Genomic DNA, 20,391 nt, shown 5'->3' with positions numbered 1-20,391 from the left:
TAAGACCGCCCAGAATAGGGCCCCAGTATGTGCATCTGTTGAAAGAGACTGCCAAAAAAAAGTATGTTTCAGCCTCCAACATGTAAAATATGCATAGTCAATTATAAAAATCCTGACATAATTTCAAAAAGGTTTTAGTAACTTGCTGCAGTCCCTGGGAAGCAATAACTTGCATGCCAACAACTCATGTAAGTTTTATGTGTCTATTTAACTTCCCTATTAGAAAAAGCATACTTTCCAGGGCAATTCTTACATGAGATGATACATAAGATATTTCTTTTCCTTCTAGCTGACTTCTTACATACAGCAAGTACACACATGTGAATTTTAATACCCCATGTGCTGTTTTCAAAGGGAGGCAGACTATAGTAAGCTGCCATGTTCAATATACATACTTGTTTTTGCCAGATGTTTTTCTTTTACATATGTTTTTTGGTTCTATGTAATTGGCCATGTTTTTCCACAACTTGTTAAAAATCCTGAATATGTATGATTAGAAAAAAATCCAGTTTTGAAATATTACATTTGGCATTTCATTTCTGTGCTTAGTGATATTGAGGGCAAGTAGCACATGCTAAATTTGTGCGCATTCCATTGGATAAGAATGAGAATTTTCCTTTTATGGGCGAAAGATGGCTCCTTGTGCCCACATTTGCTTTTTGTGTGTTCCTCCGTGCCATACCTGCATGCCAATATAGACTCCACAAAATTACTACAAATAAAACATGAACCTTAACTCAGACCTAAAATAAATATAGCTAGACATTCCTGACCACCGAAGTATTTTTAATTAACATAGTTTCGATACAGCTGCAATCTAAGATTAGGAACATATGGTTCTGGTGGTAAATTAACACTAGCAAGATACAGTGCTGTGAAAATTTCATGACATTTTCAGAACACATAAAATATCTTGGCTTTCCATAAATTCAAACATAGCATGCAGGTTGTAGCTTTGTCAAAACAATCCCAAAGAACTATAATACTGTAAGGATTTATTGAAGATCTCATGAGGAATTAATAAAGAGAGTTACAAATTATCATCTGCATTAGTGTGTCATCTGCATGGGAATCATGTAGAACTCCATGTTTGAGAACAATAAACTTGGGCTCAGCAGAGAGGCCAAAGACTGAATAACTATGCAACTGATAAGATGAATATCTTATCGGATAATATTTTTATTTCATGAGAGTTTCCTGGCCTTTAAGACCAAAAAAGAGGATAATTACAAATCAATGGTCATGGACTTCAGCAATTTTTTCAGAACTTCCATCTATAGATTCATCTCCATGTAGATAATGTGCAGAATGGCGTGAATTCTGCCAATTCATAAAGTATTTACTTTTAAACATTCAATCTAGTGTAGAATCTAACTATGGCGGTGAAGGTATGTTTTTCATCAGTGTTACTGTGGTAGTGTTGGTTTTTATGTCAAATTCACTTTTCTAGTAAGAGTTTAGACATCAAGTGAGAAGAATTGAGCTGGGATTGATTGACCTGAATGGGATGACTCTGCACCCAATTCATAGGATGAATATTTATTGGGAGAGGAACTTTGACAAATAAATTTAATTACCAAACATTGATGTTTGTGAGTATTTGAACAATAAACTATTTACCATGTTTATCATAGTAGTGCATAGGGGTCAATTACTAGGCACTGTACAAATATAGGATAAGAGATAGTCCCCGCCTGAAGAGCTTACAATCTAAATAAACAAGACAGGCAAAGGATAGGGGGAAAGTATATTACATACAATGAGTATCTACTATCAATGAGTGAATTTCTATATTTGTAGAAAGCCATCCTGCTGTATTTAGTGCTCTCACTGGGAAAGTATTGGATCCACTGAACAGAATGTAGGCTTTGACAAAGTTGTGAAAGTTCCTGCAAGAGCTATGAAATCCCAGCTGTTTGGATTGTGGCTGCCTTTCAAACATCAAAAGCTTCATTTATTGCTTGAAAAGGCCATTTAACGTTGGCAATAGTCAAAATAGGCTTTATCCCCCCCGCCCAAGAAACAAAAACAAACACACAAGGGAAGCATAGAAGTAAAAGATGGAAAAGATCTATTAGCTCATCTAGTCTGTCTCCTTGCCAATGCAGATATTTTTGTCCAAAGCTTTGTTCATCCTAGTTTAAATTAAGCTTTTAAGGCTTCAAAAGTGGCTGTAGAAATTTGCTTCTCGGAGCAGTGGTCCTCAGTTTAGTATCCATGGGCCACCAAGGGGGTTTTGGAGCCCTTTCTGTTTGTCAGCAGATTTAAATTTGATGACACATAAAGCAGTAGGGAACTGTGATGTTGGAAGGAAAAAGTGGTCCATGAGCAGGTATTTTCCTTACAAAGTGATCTGGAGAATTTAAAAACCAATTAATCATAGAATCATAGAATATCAGGGTTGGAAGGGACCCCTGGAGGTCATCTAGTCCAACCCCCTGCTTGAAGCAGGACCAATTCCCCAGTTAAATCATCCCAGCCAGGGCTTTGTCAAGCCTGACCTTAAAAACCTCTATGGAAGGAGATTCTACCACCTCCCTAGGTAACGCATTCCAGTGTTTCACCACCCTCTTAGTGAAAAAGTTTTTCCTAATATCCAATCTAAACCTCCCCCACTGCAACTTGAGACCATTACTCCTCGTTCTGTCATCTGCTACCATTGAGAACAGTCTAGAGCCATCCTCTTTGGAACCCCCTTTCAGGTAGTTGAAAGCAGCTATCAAATCCCCCCTCATTCTTCTCTTCTGCAGGCTAAACAATCCCAGCTCCCTCAGCCTCTCCTCATAAGTCATGTGTTCTAGACCCCTAATCATTTTTGTTGCTCTTCGCTGGACTCTCTCCAATTTATCCACATCCTTCTTGTAGTGTGGGGCCCAAAACTGGACACAGTACTCCAGATGAGGCCTCACCAATGTCGAATAGAGGGGAACGATCACGTCCCTCGATTGGAGAATCGTCATCTGAGATAAATGAATCCAAAATGCTAGCCTTGCCTGGTACATGTCAAAACGAATAATTTTCACAGTGGAAGCTCCTGCATAAAGTCTGCCATACTTTTAAATGGACTGTATAATATGGTCAGAATGGTACAGTATGGTCATAACATGTATAAATTGACATAGAGTTGGGAAAAATGTGTGGGTGAATAGCTGATTCAACAAAAAATGCCGTTGCAGTCAACCTGAACCTATTCATGAATTTGTGTTGTTTCCTAACTAGTTTTGACCCCCGCCCCCCAAAAATGAAAATGTGTGGCAATATCAAAACCATTTTGTTTCAACATTACTGAACCATTTTGAGTTTTTGGGTTGGAGTCATAAAATGACTGGACAAGCTGGTTTGTAGATTCCAAGACTTGAAGGGACCATTGCGATCATCTTGTCTGACTTCCTGTGCAACATAGGTCATAGAACTACCCAAAAATAATTCATAGAGCATATCTTTAAAGAAAATATGCAATCTTGATTTAAAAATTGCCAGTGATGACCCAAACCTGACCTGTACCTCATCGTGGTGGAGGGGGTGTAACATCTGAAGTAGGGGATTGCTTGTTGGAGCTATGCCATCAGCAATGAAGGCTTGTCCGAAATATCGCCTTGGGCATTATGCGAGGTGGACAGATCCAATGTGAACCCTGAAAATGATGGCTAACACTGGTGCTGAAGATGCAGGGCAGCAGCTGCACCTAGCTACCCACGGCAAAGGAAGTCACTGAGGAAAGACTCAACAGCTCAGGTCGCGCAGCGTGAAGCCAGTACTGGTAGACCAGGAAAAGGGTCACGTTACTGCGCCTCTGTCTCATCCCAGTGGGATGAGGTATTTCCTGGGATAATTGTTCGCTCTTATTTTTCTGACTATGAATGACCTAGTATTCAGCATGAGGGTTAAAGCCCCTGCCTCACTTTCAGCTGTAGATGCCTTGTCGATGCCGTCTCCCCTTGGTGCAAACATGATGGGTTTGTGCCAAAGCCCCCATGGGGACATGTGTCTTCTGATGTTGGCAGGCCAGTCTGCAGTACATTGTGACAATGCATCCAACTGGGATCTCCAACAGTCCATCAAAATTGCAACTTGGAATGTTGCAACTCTTCACAGGCATGGTCATTAGGGCGCTGTCTCATGTGAAATGGACCGTCCTGGTATAGCAATCGCAGGACTAACAGAAGTAAGGCTGATAGATCACAAACATCACAAGGTGGAAGATTCTTTACTTCTGTATTCTGGCAGCCCCAACCATTTCCACTGGTAGCACTAATACTGCGAGGAGAGGCCAAGTCCTCCCTGACAACCTGGATGTCCATGTCTCCTCATTTACTTATTGCATGTCTTAAACATTGGCACAGTTACCTCACTGTCATAGTAGTCTATGTGCCAACAGAGGAATCTGTTGATTCAGTTAAAGATCATTTCTACGATCAGTTGGAAAATCTAGTATACATGGGATGACCTAAATGCAGTTACTGGCTCCCTGCGAACTGGGTTTGAACAGATCATTGGTTCAGGCACACCCAATGATAACTCTCGCCACTTGCTTACATTCTGTGCCTCCTGGAATCTTTCCATTCTTGGGTCATGGTTCAAGCAGCGATGCATACACCAGATGTCATGTATCTCTCATGATGGTGTCACTCAGAAGGAGATGGATTACATCATTACATGCGATAGATGTTTCTCTGCCTCCTGTAGAGTATATCATGGTAAGGAATGCGCAGCGAACACAGATCACTATCCATACAGTGTTGACGCTCCAACCAGCAGGTAAGCCATCTGCGATGATGAAGAAGTTTGACATCGATGCACTCCATGTGCCAGGTTTAGCCAACAAGTTTTGTACTAACATCAGCAACAGATTCTCGGCTCTAGCTAATCTGCCAGACGACAGTAATAGTTACTTATATACTGACATCAAGTCATACCTTAATCTTCTCCTTGTTAAGCTAAATAGATTGAGCTCCTTTGGTCTAACTCTTTAACCATTCTTGTATCTCTTCTCTGGACCCTGATCATTTTATCAACATCCTTCTTGAATTGTAGTCACCAAAAATGGACACAGTATTCCAGCAGTGGTGCACCAGTGCCAAAAACAGAGGTAAAATAACCTTTTTACTGCTACTCATGATTCCCCTGTTTATGCATCTAAGGACAGCATTAGCCCTTTTGGCCACTGCATTGCACTGGGAGGTCATTTTCAACTGATTATCCAGCATGATCCCCAATGTTTTTAGTCACCACTTCCCAGGATGGAGTCCCCCATCCTGTAAGTATGGTCAACATCTTTTTGTTCCCAGATGTATACATTTACATTTAGCTGTTTTAAAATGCATATTGTTTGTATGTGCCCAGCACACCAAGTGATCCATATTACTCTGTATCAGTGACCTGTCTGCTTCATTATTTACCACTCCCCCAGTTTTTGTGTCATTTGCAAACATTGTGTTTTCTTCCATGTTATTAGCAAAAATGTTAAACAGCATAGGGCCATGAACTGACCCCCGTGGGACCCACTAGAAACACACCCATTCAATGATGATTTCCTTTTTTTTAAGACCTATCAGTAGCCAGCTTTTATTGTATTTACTGTGTGCCATGTTACTTTTATATTGTTCTGTTAATTTAATCAAAATGTGCATTACCAAGTAAAACACCTTACAGAAGTCTAATTACACCACATCAACACTATTAGCTTTATCAACAAAGCTTGTAATCTCATCAAGTTAGTTAGAGATGATAGTACCTCTCTCTCCCTATAACTTCTAGATCAGTAGTAAGGGCACTCACTTGGGATATGGGAAACCCAGGTTTAATTCCTGCTCTGCTGAATACGCTGGATGACTTTGAACTTGGGTCTCCTACATTACAGTAGCATGGCCTAATCACTGGGCTATAGGATATTCTGTGTTAGGCATCTCTCAATCTCTGCTGCTATAAATACCTAATACTCTTTAGCACAGGGACTAGAACTTGAGTTTTGTATATCTTTGGTGAGTGCCTTAACTACCAGGCTATGGAGTCATTCTTCTTTTTCTCTGGTCCAATGACTATTCATAATAATTCGTAGTGGCAGTTCACAGATTCACAGTCATTCGCAGTGACAATGAATGAACTAAAAGTTATAAGGAGACTACAATTTTCTTCTACCCACCCCCCCACCCCATTTGGTGAGTCTAATCCTCCTTTGCTTTTGTTAAAATGCCTGAAATTGAAACTTTTTTTTTTAGTTGGGTTGAACAAAATGTTTTGCTTGATCTGACTTGACATTTTTTCTGACTTTCTGATTTGTCAAAAACATTGGCTTTCAGTTTGACCCCAACCTATTTATTTTTTTTTTATTTTTTAAGGATTTCAGATATTTTTCAGAATGAGTGAGCAGTCATTTTTCACTTTATAGGCTTTTGTATCTTTTTGGATGTTGATTACCATTTATGCTGTACATCAAAGACTTGCATTGTCTGTGGTTTGTGGAAAGATACTCTGAAAACCTAGCAATTTTTTTGGTAGCAATTCTGCATCGTAGGGAAGATTACATCCTAGTATCTGTGGTGCCTTCTGTTGCTGTGGATAATCACTTCTGCCTACGTTTTTAGTTTCCGGCTATCACACTACTCCAGTATTTTTCTGATAGTAGTGATGTTACAATATCCTAGATGATATCCATATTATACAATCTGTAAAGGTGGATAAATATAGTGCTATTTTGTTCTGTTACAATTGTTGTGTCATGTAAATAGGACAAGAGAAACCATAATAAGACATATTACTAGCTGTCTCCTAGGGTATGTCTGCTCAGCAGTTGGGAGTGTGCTTCCCAGTGTGAGTAGATAGATACACGCTAGCTTTACTTCAGCTAGCATACTAAAAATAGCAGTGTGGCCCTGGCAGCATTGGTGTCAACTCAAGCTAGCCACTCAAGTTTGTTCCCTGGGGGCAGGTACTCAGATGGCTAGAAAGTGAGCTGGACTCTCCAATGGCTCTTGTAGAGTAGGATTTTCAGAAGTCACTAGTCACAGTGAATGCCAGTGTGTGACTTCGGTGCAAACATACAGCTAAGACATGGTCCAGCTTTCTGAATATTTGCGTCTAGATCTTGTGAAATGACAGGCTAGAGTAAAGTCCACTGGACCACCTATTCTTTTATGGTTTTCTGACCAGTGCTGTACTAAAAATATGTTAACTGAAATGTAACAAAAAATCTTAGTTGCCCACCTAACTCCTAGCCCTGTGTAAGAGGCAGCATGTAGCTGCAGCGACCCAGGAGGAGCCCTGGTGTCGAACTGTAACTCTTTTACTCACGGTTTCTTCCTTAGTATCCTCTTGGTCCAAGGGGAAAAGCTGTAGCCCTTTTCAAGAAGGCAGCTTATTTCTCCTGCCCCTCATGCCAGCTCACCTCTGCCTGCCAAAGCACCACCCCCCAGAAGTGGTGAGGATTCACAGCTACACCACAAAGCCTGCTCTCCCGTCATGCCACACAACTTGAGTTTCAATCCAGACAGGCCAAGTAGGTGGGGAAAGGAGTGAACCTTACTCCCCTTGCAAGGGAAAGTATAATGTTGCCCCTAGCTTTGAAAAATAAAACATTAAACCATAAGGCCTCCTTATGATTCTTTAATATCAAACCAGAATGAATGCTTAAACAAATTTGATCTTTGGTTAGGAAAGTTAAATCCATCCAGTTTTGATCCTTGCTACAGAAAAAACAATATTTTGGTGCGGAAATATGCTGGTCTCTTGTACCCAGAACTGACTGGAATGCAGTTGGCAAAGAGGCTAATTTTCAACAGTTGTGTTTTAGTAGCAATTTTTTTTTATAATTGCAGTGTTATTTGGCAGAACAATACATTATTTCCCCACTGGGCAGCCCCTCTGCTATACTTTAATGTTTTTATGTCCTAAAATATAATGTCTTTGGAATGACAGGACACTTTCTTTAATTTATATGATTAACCAAACCAGGAGCTGGAAAGATAATGTTTTTTAACTTCCTTTCTGATGAATAATAAATGTCACATAGGAATTAGAAAGTAGGAGGTAGTTCCATGTGCCATCTGCTGCATAAGGGAACAGAAGAAAGATATTAGACTTTAAATTAGGGATAGCTTCATGGAATCTAAAAGATGAAAGGAAACCATACTGATCACTTGAAAAGTAATATCAACGTCTATCAGTCAACTCAATTCCCAATACCACAAGACACTCTTGATATCCCACCGAGAAGTATTTATGAAGTGTGTATTAAATAAAAGTAATGTATCATTAAATACACACAGGTTTCTGATTATTTACTGCAATTTCTTTTGAAGTTACTTAAAGATGTCACAAGCCTATGATAGCAGTGCTTTGGGAGAAAAGGTTTGAGTTAAAATACCATACTAAGTGTGCTGCATTCCCATAGCAACTAACAATTCACTACAGGTAAGGAGAGCAACATATCTACAAAAAAATCCATTTACTTTAAAAATAATTACCTACATTTTTACTTCAGAGAGATGATGTGTGTGTGTGTGTGTAAAGGACCTTTTCACTCTTCATCCATTTGCAAATCCTGACAATTCATATGACAAGAACCATTTCTATTTTGCTTTAGTTACCTCTGAGCTTCAGATAGATGTAAAGGTGTCGACTGTGACCTACAAAGCTCTATGTAACTTGAAAGACCACCTCTCTCCCCAGAATACACAGCCACAGCTGCAGTCAGTGTAAACACCGGTTCTAGATTTCCCTTGACAGACATGGGAAGGCTGGCAGGATATACTGTAAGCGGCTTGGAGCTCTGGAATGTCCACAAGCTCCTGGTCTGAAATAGCCCAGATTTACCAACTGTCAGGTTAGGCTGCAGGGCTACTTTTATTTATTTAATTTTTTTTTTGGTTTGACTTTTGATGAGGGTAAAGAGATACTGAAGTACTGGCTATTGTGTTGGAATACTATTGTTTGTCTCTTGGGCTGCTGCTTGGGAGAAAGGAGTGAGCTGGTTGAATTCTGTATTTGTTTTTTTAATTTTAAATAACTGGGACGGTGCTTTTTATTTTTCTAATCAAAATAAAATAAAACAAAATATTTGAGAACAGTCTTTTTTTAAAAAAAAACAACCTCACACTCGGTTACAATTGAAATAGTTGTCGAGTGATGATCTTGTGTCTTTAAACAAAATGGTGTTGAAGGAAATACAAACATAAACAGGAAAAAAAGGGGACTAATAGAAGACCAAATGATGAGGGAAAAATCACTATATGTGAGCTCAAGGATAACAGGTCCTAAGCAATAGGCAGTGTGGGTTTATAAGGAACAAATCTTGCAACATAGTCTTTTATCATTTATTTGTTATTGGTGTCACAGTAGTACCAAACCAGTGATCCAGATGTCATTGTGATAGGTGGTGGACAAACACTTTGATTTTTTCTTTATAGAATTACAAAATTAGGGAATTCCTGATTAGATGTTAATAAAACATTGTAAAATCTTGAATTAATTCAAATTGTCTTGCACAGGAACTTTGTAATGTGGATTGAAAACTAGTCAAAAAGACTATAAACAAAGAGAAATGACAAATGGCAGTTTGAGTTGAGTGGAAAGGTCTCCTAAGGTACAGTCATTGTACCACTTGTATTATTTAATATTTTCATTAATGAACTGAAAAGGAGAGTAAAAACATACTGAAACTTAAATAAGGTGGAGTTGTGAACACTAAGGAGGACAGGGAATGTTACAGAGATTATAAATATAGGCACTAAGTACTTTCTGGGCATGGTGAGCTCTGTTGGTTCTGGTGAAACAGTATTAGTGGCAATTCAAGGCTGATGTCACAGCTGTATAATGAATGTTTCCTGGCTTTGTATTGTATTTCTTCTGTCTGATTTGCTATAATCTGAGTATTATTCTTTCTTGTTTCCTATGCTTGTTTCTCTCCCTCCCTGCCCCCGCAAGTTTTCTTGCAACATAAAACAGCCAACAAATGGTGGACTCCTCCTGAAGGTCGAAACAACAGACTGGACTTCTACATACATAGAGTGCTTCCGCCGATGTGCACGGGCTGACATTGTGGAAAAGCAGCATCACTTGCCCCGTAACCTCAGCCCGTGTAGAACACAATGTCATCCACAGCCTCAGAAACAACTCTCACATCATAATCAAAAAGGCTAACAAAGGAGGTGCTGTCGTCATCATGAATAGGTCGGAATATGAACAAGAGGCTGCTAGGCAGCTCTCCAACACCACATTCTACAAGCCATATCCCACTGAGAGTTACCAAAAGAAACTACACCATCTGCTCAAGAAACTCCCTGAAAAGCACAAGAACAAATCTGCACAGACACACCCCTAGAACCTCGAGCAGGGGTTTTCTATCTGCTACCCAAGATCCATAAACCTGGGAATCCAGGATGCCTCATCATCTCAGGCATTGGCACCCTGACAGCAGGATTGTTTGGCTATGTAGACTCCCTCCTCAGGCCCTATGCTACCAGCACTCCTAAGTATCTTCGAGACACCACTGACTTCCTGAGGAAACTACAATCCATCAGTGATCTTCCTGAAAACACCGCCCTAGCCACTATGGATGAGGAAGCCCTCTACACCAACATTGCACACAAAGATGGACTACAAGCGATCAGGAACAGTATTCCCAATAATGTCACAGCAAACCTGGTGGCTGAACTTTGTGACTTTGTCCTCACCCATAACTATTTCACATTTGGGGACAATGTATACCTTCAAATCAGTGGCACTGCTATGGGTACCCACATGGTCCCACAGTATGCCAACACTTTTATGGCTGACTTAGAACAATGCTTCCTCAGCTCTCGTCCCCTAATGCCCCTACTCTACTTGCACTAAATTGATGACATCTTTATCATCTGGACCCATGGAAAAGAAGCCCTTGAGGAATTCCACCATGATTTCAACAATTTCCATCCCACCATCAACCTCAGCCTGGACCACTCCACACAACCGCTCTACTTCCTGGACACTACAGTGCTAATAAGCAATGGTCACATAAACACTACCCTATACCGGAAACCTACTGATTGCTATACTTACCTACATGCCTTCAGCTTTCATCCAGACCACACCACATGATCCATTGTCTATAGCCAAGCTCTACGATACAACCGCATTTGCTCCAACCCCTCAGACAGAGACAAACACCTACAAGATCTCTATCAAGCATTCTTACAACTACAGTACCTACCTGCTGAAGTGAAGAAACAGATTGACGGAGCCAGAAGAGTACCCAGAAGTTACCTACTACAGGACTGGCACAACAAAGAAAATAAGAGAACACTACTAGCCATCACTTTCATTCCCCAACTAAAACCTCTCCAGTATATCATCAAGGATCTACAACCTATCCTGAAGGATGACCCATCACTCTCACAGATCTTGGGAGACAGGCCAGTCCTTGCTTACAGACAGCCCCCCAAACTGAGCAAATACTCACCAGCAACCACACAACACACAACAAAACACTAACCCAGGAACCTATCCTTGCAACAAAGCCCATTGCTAACTGTGTCCACATATCTATTCAGGGGACACCATCAAAGGGCCTAATCACATCAGCCACACTATCAGAGGCTCATTCAGCTACACATCTACCAATGTGATATATACCATCCTGTGCCAGCAATGCCCCTCTACCATGTACATTGGCCAAACTGGACAGTCTCTACATAAAAGAATAAATGGACACAAATCAGATATCAAGAATTATAACATTCAAAAACATTCGGAGAACACTTCAACCTCTCTGATCACTCTATTACAGACGTAAAAGTGGCAATTCTTCAACAAAAAAACTTCAAAAACAGACTCCAATGAGAGACTGCTGAATTGGAATTAATTTGCAAACTGGACACCATTACATTAGGCTTGAATAAAGACTGGGAGTGCATGTGTCATTACACAAAGTAAAACTATTTCCCCATGTTTATTTCTCCCCCACCCCCTACTGTTCCTCACACGTTCTTGTGAACTGCTGGAAATAGCCCACCTTGATTATCACTACAAAAGTTTTTTTTCTCTCCTGCTGGTAATAGCTCACCTTACCTGATCACTCTGGTTACATTGTGTACAGTAACACCCATTGTTTCATGTTCTCTGTGTATATAAAATCTCCTCACTGTATTTTCCAGTGCATGCATCCGATGAAGTGAGCTGTAGCTCATGAAAGCTTATGCTCAAATAAATTTGTTAGTCTCTAAGGTGCCACAAGTACTCCTTTTAATTTTTTGAGTTTCACTCTAATTGTTGTAGTTCAGCATTCATAAGTAACACTTGGTATCATTTCCGGTGGTTAGAAGTCTTCATCCCATCCTGGCAGATGATGACCTGGCTTCAGTGATTCATGCCATCATCACCTCTCGACTGTTACAATATACCTGGGCATGAAGCCATCAGACCATAAGAAATTCCTACTGGTACAGAACAGTGCAGCGCATCTCCTCAGCAATACAGAATACGACAAGCACACTGTCCTCTGCACCCAACACTGGCTTCCCATAGAATATCAAATTAAGTTCTAGGTATTTGCCCTTATCTTTGAAGCACCCAAATTTCGGGGCCCGGGATATATAAAAGATCACCTACAGCTCCAGGATGAAGACCGTGGTTGACAACTCTGTTCCTGTGGGACAATGGAACGCTCTTAATTAAGAATGAAGCTTGTCGTATCTTTCTTTGGGCCAGAGCAAGATTGAGGAATGAACTCCCACAGGAACTAGGAACCATCACAGCCCTCACTACCTTCCACGCCAAGGGCAAGACACCCTTCTTCAGCCTTGCCTTCTCTAAAATAAGCACAAACTCACATGTACATAAAAGAACCTCCAAAACAAACAAAAACAACCCCCCTCAAAAAGCAAAGAAAAAACTAAAACAAAACAAAAAGAAACCCTATTCCACTACATACATAATTTTCCCCCTGAAGAAAGAATGAGAGAGAACACAAGTGACAGATGTTAGTCATGTTGCTTTTTACACTACCAGAAGGAGCTGAGATACTACTGTGATAAGCACAGTTTAAGAACCCATATAAGAGAATAAACATGGCCTAATGCTGAGTATAAATGGGATAAGACAAATGAGACATGAAAAAGATGGTTCTGCACTGAACACAGGGTTTCCATGTGCAAAAGTCTTATTCCTAAACCTGGCGGACGCAAGGATGGTTTCAGAGATGCAGGTTTGGCAAACAAACACCATGAAGAGCTAAAACAAGATTTGGCAACTCACACAAACTGAAACGCTGTGTTACTTTTAGTTTTCAAGGCTCCAACAACCTTAGACTGAAACTGATATCTTTCCATATTATAATTTTTATTAAGCAGTAAACCAGCTCCCACTGTGTTTACTGTATTGATTTTATTCTCAAGAAAACTAGGAGAGGGAATTTTTAAAGTACTCACCTTTGGCCTAACTCTGCTTGCCCTGAAATCAATGGTAAAAAAGGAGAATTAGGCTAGTACTTAGTATTTTTGAAAATCCCATGTTATATCTGTATTATGTTAATTTTCCCAAGCTATACCAGCAGCAATGCAGCACAAAAAGAGAATTTTATGACAAAGTACATCCTCCAGATGTGGTGGGTGCTGTTGACTGTGTACATATTCCTCTCAGAGACCCTTCAGTCTTTCAGGCAACATGCTCCATGGAACACAAAATAAATTACATTGACATATTGAGTACATAGAGAGCCCCAGCTGAATGGCTTTCACAGGAGATTCCAACTTGGTGAGCCACTCTGACTTTAACAAGGTAGATCAGTCTAGTTCTAAACCTGGAATGACTAGTAGCACTACTTTACAGTAAATATATGAAAAATTTAACTATAATGGCATACAAATATTTTTGAGTAACGGCTAGCTGCTGGGGTTGGTCCAAATGAGCAGTTGGCCTGGGGCCCTAGAATTTTCATAGGCACATTTACCATTTACTGAGCACTTTGTCTGTCTGTTTCCTTCAGTCATCCATGGATGCCCTTGTTTTGCTTCTAGGATGGGTTGAATCAAGATGTCTCACCACAGCCTGGCAGCAGAAAGCCCTTGAAGATGGGTGAAGGCAGCTTCAGGTGAATAAATGAAACTAGAAAGGCTCTGTCTGCATTGTACCTTCTTCTGGATTTCCTTTGTTCTGGTTTTGTCAAATAAGACTGTTGCCCTCAGAATCAGGCTCAAACCAACAGCTAATGGGGATGAGTTTCCACAAAAAAGATATGGGGGCACAAAGGGCTTATTCATACTGTAAAAGTTTTGTCTCTTGTCTTGACAAGACATACCCATACTGAAATCCCAGTCCTTGCTTTTTCTTCCTTCCCTGCAGTCCTTCTCACAGTCCATATCCTCCTCCATGCTAGTATGTGTTTCACCTTCTCCTCTGGTCTCCTTTCCTTCCTTTTTGTCTTCCTTCAAACTGGTTTTCCCTTTTCTTTTTTCTTCCACTTCCTTTTCTGCTGTTCAATTCTTTTCAAGTAATTCTTTGAATTTTAGATGTTATGTATATTATATACATACTATATGTACCCTATTTCTGAGAATGGCACTACAACAGAAAATGTATTTATGCTTGCTGAGCTGTTTGGGCTCCTGTAGATTTATAATTTCCTTTGGAAAAATTGAAGAACAAAATAAGCATTGCAGCTTTGATGAGGACACAGTCTTATCATGTTTGATGTTCTGTTTCTTTACTCCAATATCCCTCATGTAGATAATTGGTAAGCATTTATTAAAGTTATTAATAAAAGACCAATTAAACAACCAAATATAGAAGTGCTCACGAGCTTAGCAATGACCCATTTTTACCGTCAGTAATGTCACTTTCAATGGAAAATACTATCCACAGTTACAAGTAGAGGCCAGAAGAGGGGATTCAGAAAAGATTTATTTCAGGATGAGGGCTGTCATGTTTATCATTGTGGCAGATTCTTTGTTTTTGGTTCCCTGAATATTTGGCCTGGTTTCTGTAACTCCCAGTTAAAATGTAGGGACCTGTCCTTTCATAGGGCACAACCATAAAGAGGGTCCCACAATGCTCTAACTTCCTTTCTTCTTGTGCCATCATGACACTATCTAATACTTCCTAGTAATACTTCCTAGGCAGACCTCACATTTTGTTCCAGCTCACCCTGTTGTGTGAAAGTAACCGATTTTTTAGAGAAAGGAAACGCAGTGGATCTAATTTATCTAGATTTTAGTAAGGCATTTGATACCGTGCCACATGGGGAATTATTAGTTAAATTGGATAAGATGGGGATCAATAGGAAAATTGAAAGGTGGATAAGGAATTGGTTAAAGAGGAGACTACAACAGCTCCTACTGAAAGGTGAACTCTCAGGCTGGAGGGAGGTTACCAGTGGAGTTCCTCAAGGATTGGTTTTGGGACCAATCTTATTTAATCTTTTTATTACTGACCTTGGCACAAAAAGTGGGAGTGTGCTAATAAAGTTTGCGGATGATACAAAGCTGGGAGGTATTGCCAATTTAGAGAAGGACAGGGATATCCTACAGGAGGGTCTGGATGACTTTGTAAACTGGAGTAATAGTAATAGGATGAAATTTAATAGTGAGAAGTGTAAGGTCATGCATTTAGGGATTAATAACAAGAATTTTAGTTATAAGATAGGGACGCATCAATTAGAAGTAACAGAGGAGGAAAAGGACCTTGGAGTATTGGTTGATCACAGGATGACTATGAGCTGCCAATGTGATATGGCCGTGAAAAAAGCCAATGCGGTCTTGGGATGCATCAGGAGAGGTATTTCCAGTAGGGATAAGGAGGTTTTAGTACTGTTATACAAGGCACTGGTGAGACCTCACCTGGAATACTGTGTGCAGTTCTGGTCTCCCATGTTTAAGAAGGATGAATTCAAACTGGAACAAGTACAGAGAAGGGCTACTAGGATGATCCAAGGAATGGAAAACTTGTCTTATGAAAGGAGACTCAAGGAGCTTGGCTTGTTTAGCCTAACTAAAAGAAGGTTGAGGGGAGATATGATTGCTCTCTATAAATATATCAGAGGGATAAATACCGGAGAGGGAGAGGAATTATTTAAGCTCAGTACCAATGTGGACACAAGAACAAATGGATATAAACTGGCCACCAGGAAATTTAGACTAGAAATTAGACGAAGGTTTCTAACCATCAGAGGAGTGAAGTTTTGGAATAGCCTTCCAAGGGAAGCAGTGGGGGCAAAAGATCTATCCGGCTTTAAGATTAAACTCGATAAGTTTATGGAGGAGATGGTATGATGGGATAACATGGTTTTGGTAATTAAATATTCATGGTAAATAGGCCCAATGGCCTGTGATGGGATATTAGATGGGGTAAGATCCAAGTTACCCGGGAAAGAATTTTCTGTAGTATCTGGCTGATGAATCTTGCCCATATGCTCAGGGTTTAGCTGATCGCCATATTTGGGGTCGGGAAGGATTTTTCCTCCAGGGCAGATTGGAATAGGCCCTGGAGGTTTTTTGCCTTCCTCTGTAGGATGGGGCACGGGTCACTTGCTGGAGGATTCTCTACTCCTTGAAGTCTTTAAACTACGATTTGAGGACTTCAATAGCACAGATATAGGTGTGAGGTTTTTTGCTGGAGTGGTGGGTGAAATGCTCTGGCTTGCGTTGTGCAGGAGGTCAGACTAGATGATCATAATGGTCCCTTCTGACCTAAATATCTATGAATCTTTGAATTTGTTTCCTACAGCAAACCTGTTCCAATGACTGTACTCACGTTATCCTATATATTTTAAACCTTTCCCCGGTTCCCACCTTACTAAACCAAAACTTGCAGCACAGTAGTAAAGGTGTTAACATCAAAACTTTTTCACCCAATGGCTCTCAGTTAAGCATATGCAGCTGTAATACTATAAAATAATGACAGGTTTCAGAGTAGCAGCCGTGTTAGTCTGTATTTGCAAAAAGAAAAGGAGGACTTGTGGCACCTTAGAGGCTAACAAATTTATTTGAGCATAAGCTTTCGTGAGGTGAGCTGTAGCCTCTAAGGTGCCACAAGTACTCCTTTTCTTTTTATAAAATAATGGTCAGTGTGTGACAAAGAAGTTGCAAGGAGAGGGAGAGAAAGAAGGACACCTCTCCTTCCCTCCTCCCATTGCAGTAGTCTTCATGGATGACCTGTGTTAAGGAATCATTGGAAACTGGCACTGATCAACCCCTGTACAGAAATCCTGACAACTGATGAAGGCATCTGTTTCTTCAGGCAGGGAGACATGCAGAACATAACCCCGTTTCTAAGTGCTGGAGCACAAGGAGTGATAAGCAGAAATAAGTCTAGGCAGCAGCACTGAACTGCCTTTAATTGTTGAAATGTATCTTATTAGAAATGTTGCCATCCATACAGAATAACTGGGAAAAGGGTAAATAATACCAGCCTGAAACAACTTCGGTATGAATACAATGCAGTGGAAATTGAATTAGCTGTGGGTCCCTGCTGAGTTGTGTGGAATAGCTGTTAAAGCCAATTCGTATTGTAACACATAATGGTATTATCGATTTACTTGATACATGGTTAATGAGTGTATTTTTTCAGGCTCTTTGGATACAGTAAATCCTGTTTACTCTTTTAGTACAAACATGTTGGCTGTAATTCGACTTTCCTTTTATTGTCCTTCTCATTGTACATTCAATAGGCTTTTTCGCATTCCTTTGCAGGTAGAACTTGATAAAATATTCCAGAGGCGCATCTGTGTAACCTTTTTATTAGATCTCTCTTGTCCTTTGTGACATTGTACAGAGGAATTCAAGAGAAGTCTAACAGGTGAATGGCAAAGGCACATTAACCCTTTCATAGACTCAGCATAACAGGACATCCTTGGAGGGTGAGGAAAGGGTCAGTGTCAGCCAGAGAATGGAAAAGCCTCAAAGCTGTAATGAAGCAGCTGTGAGTGGATGGATGAAACTAGACACTAGCAGGAAGGAAGTGGTTCAGAAGGTTCTGGGGTTTAAAGAAACTTGCCACAAAGGAACAGGCTTTGGGCTTTCGAAGAGCACTATGTGCCCTGTGGTCATACTTGTGGTGAGAGTAAAGATCTTTGCTGACCCAAAATGGATACAGGGTAAATTAAAACATAATCTTTACCAAATTGTTGCATTTATTTTCAGGCAGAATTTCACTGATATCCAGCCTCAGCTGTTTCAACCCACAATGGGATCACACATTAAAAATAAATTATTGAATAAATTGCTGTATACTCTGCTGCTGAATATCCTTTCCCATATGCCCAGATATTGCAGGTCATCCAGTCATATAATCCCATTAGAAACTTATGAAACTCTGTCTTAAAAATAGTTAGGTTTCTTGGCCCCACTACTTCTATTTCTCTGATGATTAGGAACCTTCTTCTAATTTCCAGCCTAAATTTATTCATAGCCAGTTTATATCCATTTGTTCTTGTGTCAACATTGTCCCTTAGTTTAAATAGATCTTCTCCTTTCCTAGTGTTTACCCCTGACATATTTACAAAGAGCAATCGTATTCCCTTCTCACCTTCAATTTGAGAGGCTAAACAAGCCAAACTCTTTTATAGTCTCCTCTCATAAGACTCTGATCCTGCTATGAGTTCCATGTGGCCAGCTCCAAGGGAAGCTGTTTGCTGGATCAGCGCCCTAGTCTGTCTTTCAGATATACTGGAGACTTTTTAAAAAATCATGCATAATGACACCTGAAAGGACAACTCAAATTTTTATCCAAAAAGGCAACAATATCTTGTATTAAGCAATGTTATCTGAACCAAATGTATAGGTTCACCTTGGAACGCTCCAAAATTCCTGCCCTCTGCTCACCACTGACATCCCTCATCATGGCAAGAACACGCCCCCATTTCTCAACATCCTCTTATAGCATGACAAAATACAGAAGAAAAATGTTCAGGAAGGCTTGTTCCCCTTTCCCCTTGATACCTCTAGAATATGGCCAGTTTTGAGAGGGTTGGCAGTCACTCTGTGCTGCCAGCCAGTACACTGTGTGCAACTGTATGTATTTGTCTGCATTCCTCTCAGCCTTATACAGTTTCTGGCACTATTAAATTGCTTCAGCCTTTGTTATACTTTAAAAAAAATCCCATCATTTCTACCCATTTGCATCCAACCTGCATTTTTTAATCATAGTACTCATGAATATGACATCAGTCATATGCCCCTTCGCCCTTGCAGCCTCCGAGTTGTCTAATCAAAGTTGTGAACCCTATTTCAAAATGTATAAAAAAACAAATCATCTAGAATTATGTGCTTTAAATCCTCATACACACGTCCCTTCTGATCTGTCCAGTCAGACCCTAATACCTGTTTTAAACAGACATCGTAAATATTGATTAGCAAAATTGATTCCACCGTCTTAGCCAATGGCCTTTCTATTTTTAATACCATATGGTCTCTCCACCAAACACACAATCAGAAAAATAAAATAACCAACAAGTATCCCATCTAGTTCCAGTTGTAAATTCCCATCTCTCATCTCAATTTCAAACATTCATGAATAAACTGCTGCCCTTCTTTCTGCACTTGTGTAATATCATCCCAATCCCCATTTGAGCATACATTTACAATAAAAAAGTAAATAAGTGCCAGATTCTTTCAACCTTATCCATAGTAAGCAGTAGCTTATTCTTTGAATTGGACTATTCAAGGAGTCCAGGTTCACCGTGAGTGAAATCCTGCCCCCCAAAGTCAATGGTAAAACTCCCGTTGACTTCTGTAAGGCCAGGATCCCACCCAATGAGAGGGGTGGTAGCATATGGCCCTAAATGTTTCCATCTTTTTGCCAGAACTACCTACTGGTATGCCCATTTCTGTCTGTCCTGCTTTTTAAAAGGGTTCATATAAACAAGATAACAGTAATGATAATTGATTATGAATGAAATTCACCTCAATGCGGAGGGCCTGTGTAAAGCTCTTCTCACCAATGAGGCCTCATGTACGTGTAAGTCATTGGATGTGTGGGTTGAGTGCTGCAGAGAGTCTGTGTGGGCCCTCTCCTCTAAATGAATTTTATCCAACTTTAATCCAATTTTATCTGCCCTTAGCTGTCAAGTCTACTACTTTCCTACTGTCAAACATATTTTTTTTTAAAAAGTGATCTGATAAATTACCATGAAGCATATGGCTATTTACAAATGGTTCCAGTCAGATAAAATAAAATCTAATCCCTGCCCCAGTTTAAGCCAACATAAACCCCCCTTGAGTTATAGTTCCAAACATTATGTACCACTGCTGCCCACATGCTGTCAAATCCTGCTATAGTCACAAAGCCAAAAGCAAAACAAAACTTGATCTTAAGGGACTACACCCCTTCAACAGCCACAACAATCAGTCTCTGGGCTTATTTGTTCTGTAATTGAAGTTCACAGAAATATGGATTTGATATAGAAAACTACCTCAGTTGCTCTTG

This window comes from Lepidochelys kempii, chromosome 4 (genome assembly GCF_965140285.1).
Source record: "Lepidochelys kempii isolate rLepKem1 chromosome 4, rLepKem1.hap1, whole genome shotgun sequence".
In the NCBI taxonomy this organism is placed as follows: Eukaryota; Metazoa; Chordata; order Testudines; family Cheloniidae; genus Lepidochelys; species Lepidochelys kempii.
This window is presented reverse-complemented; position numbering follows the sequence as displayed.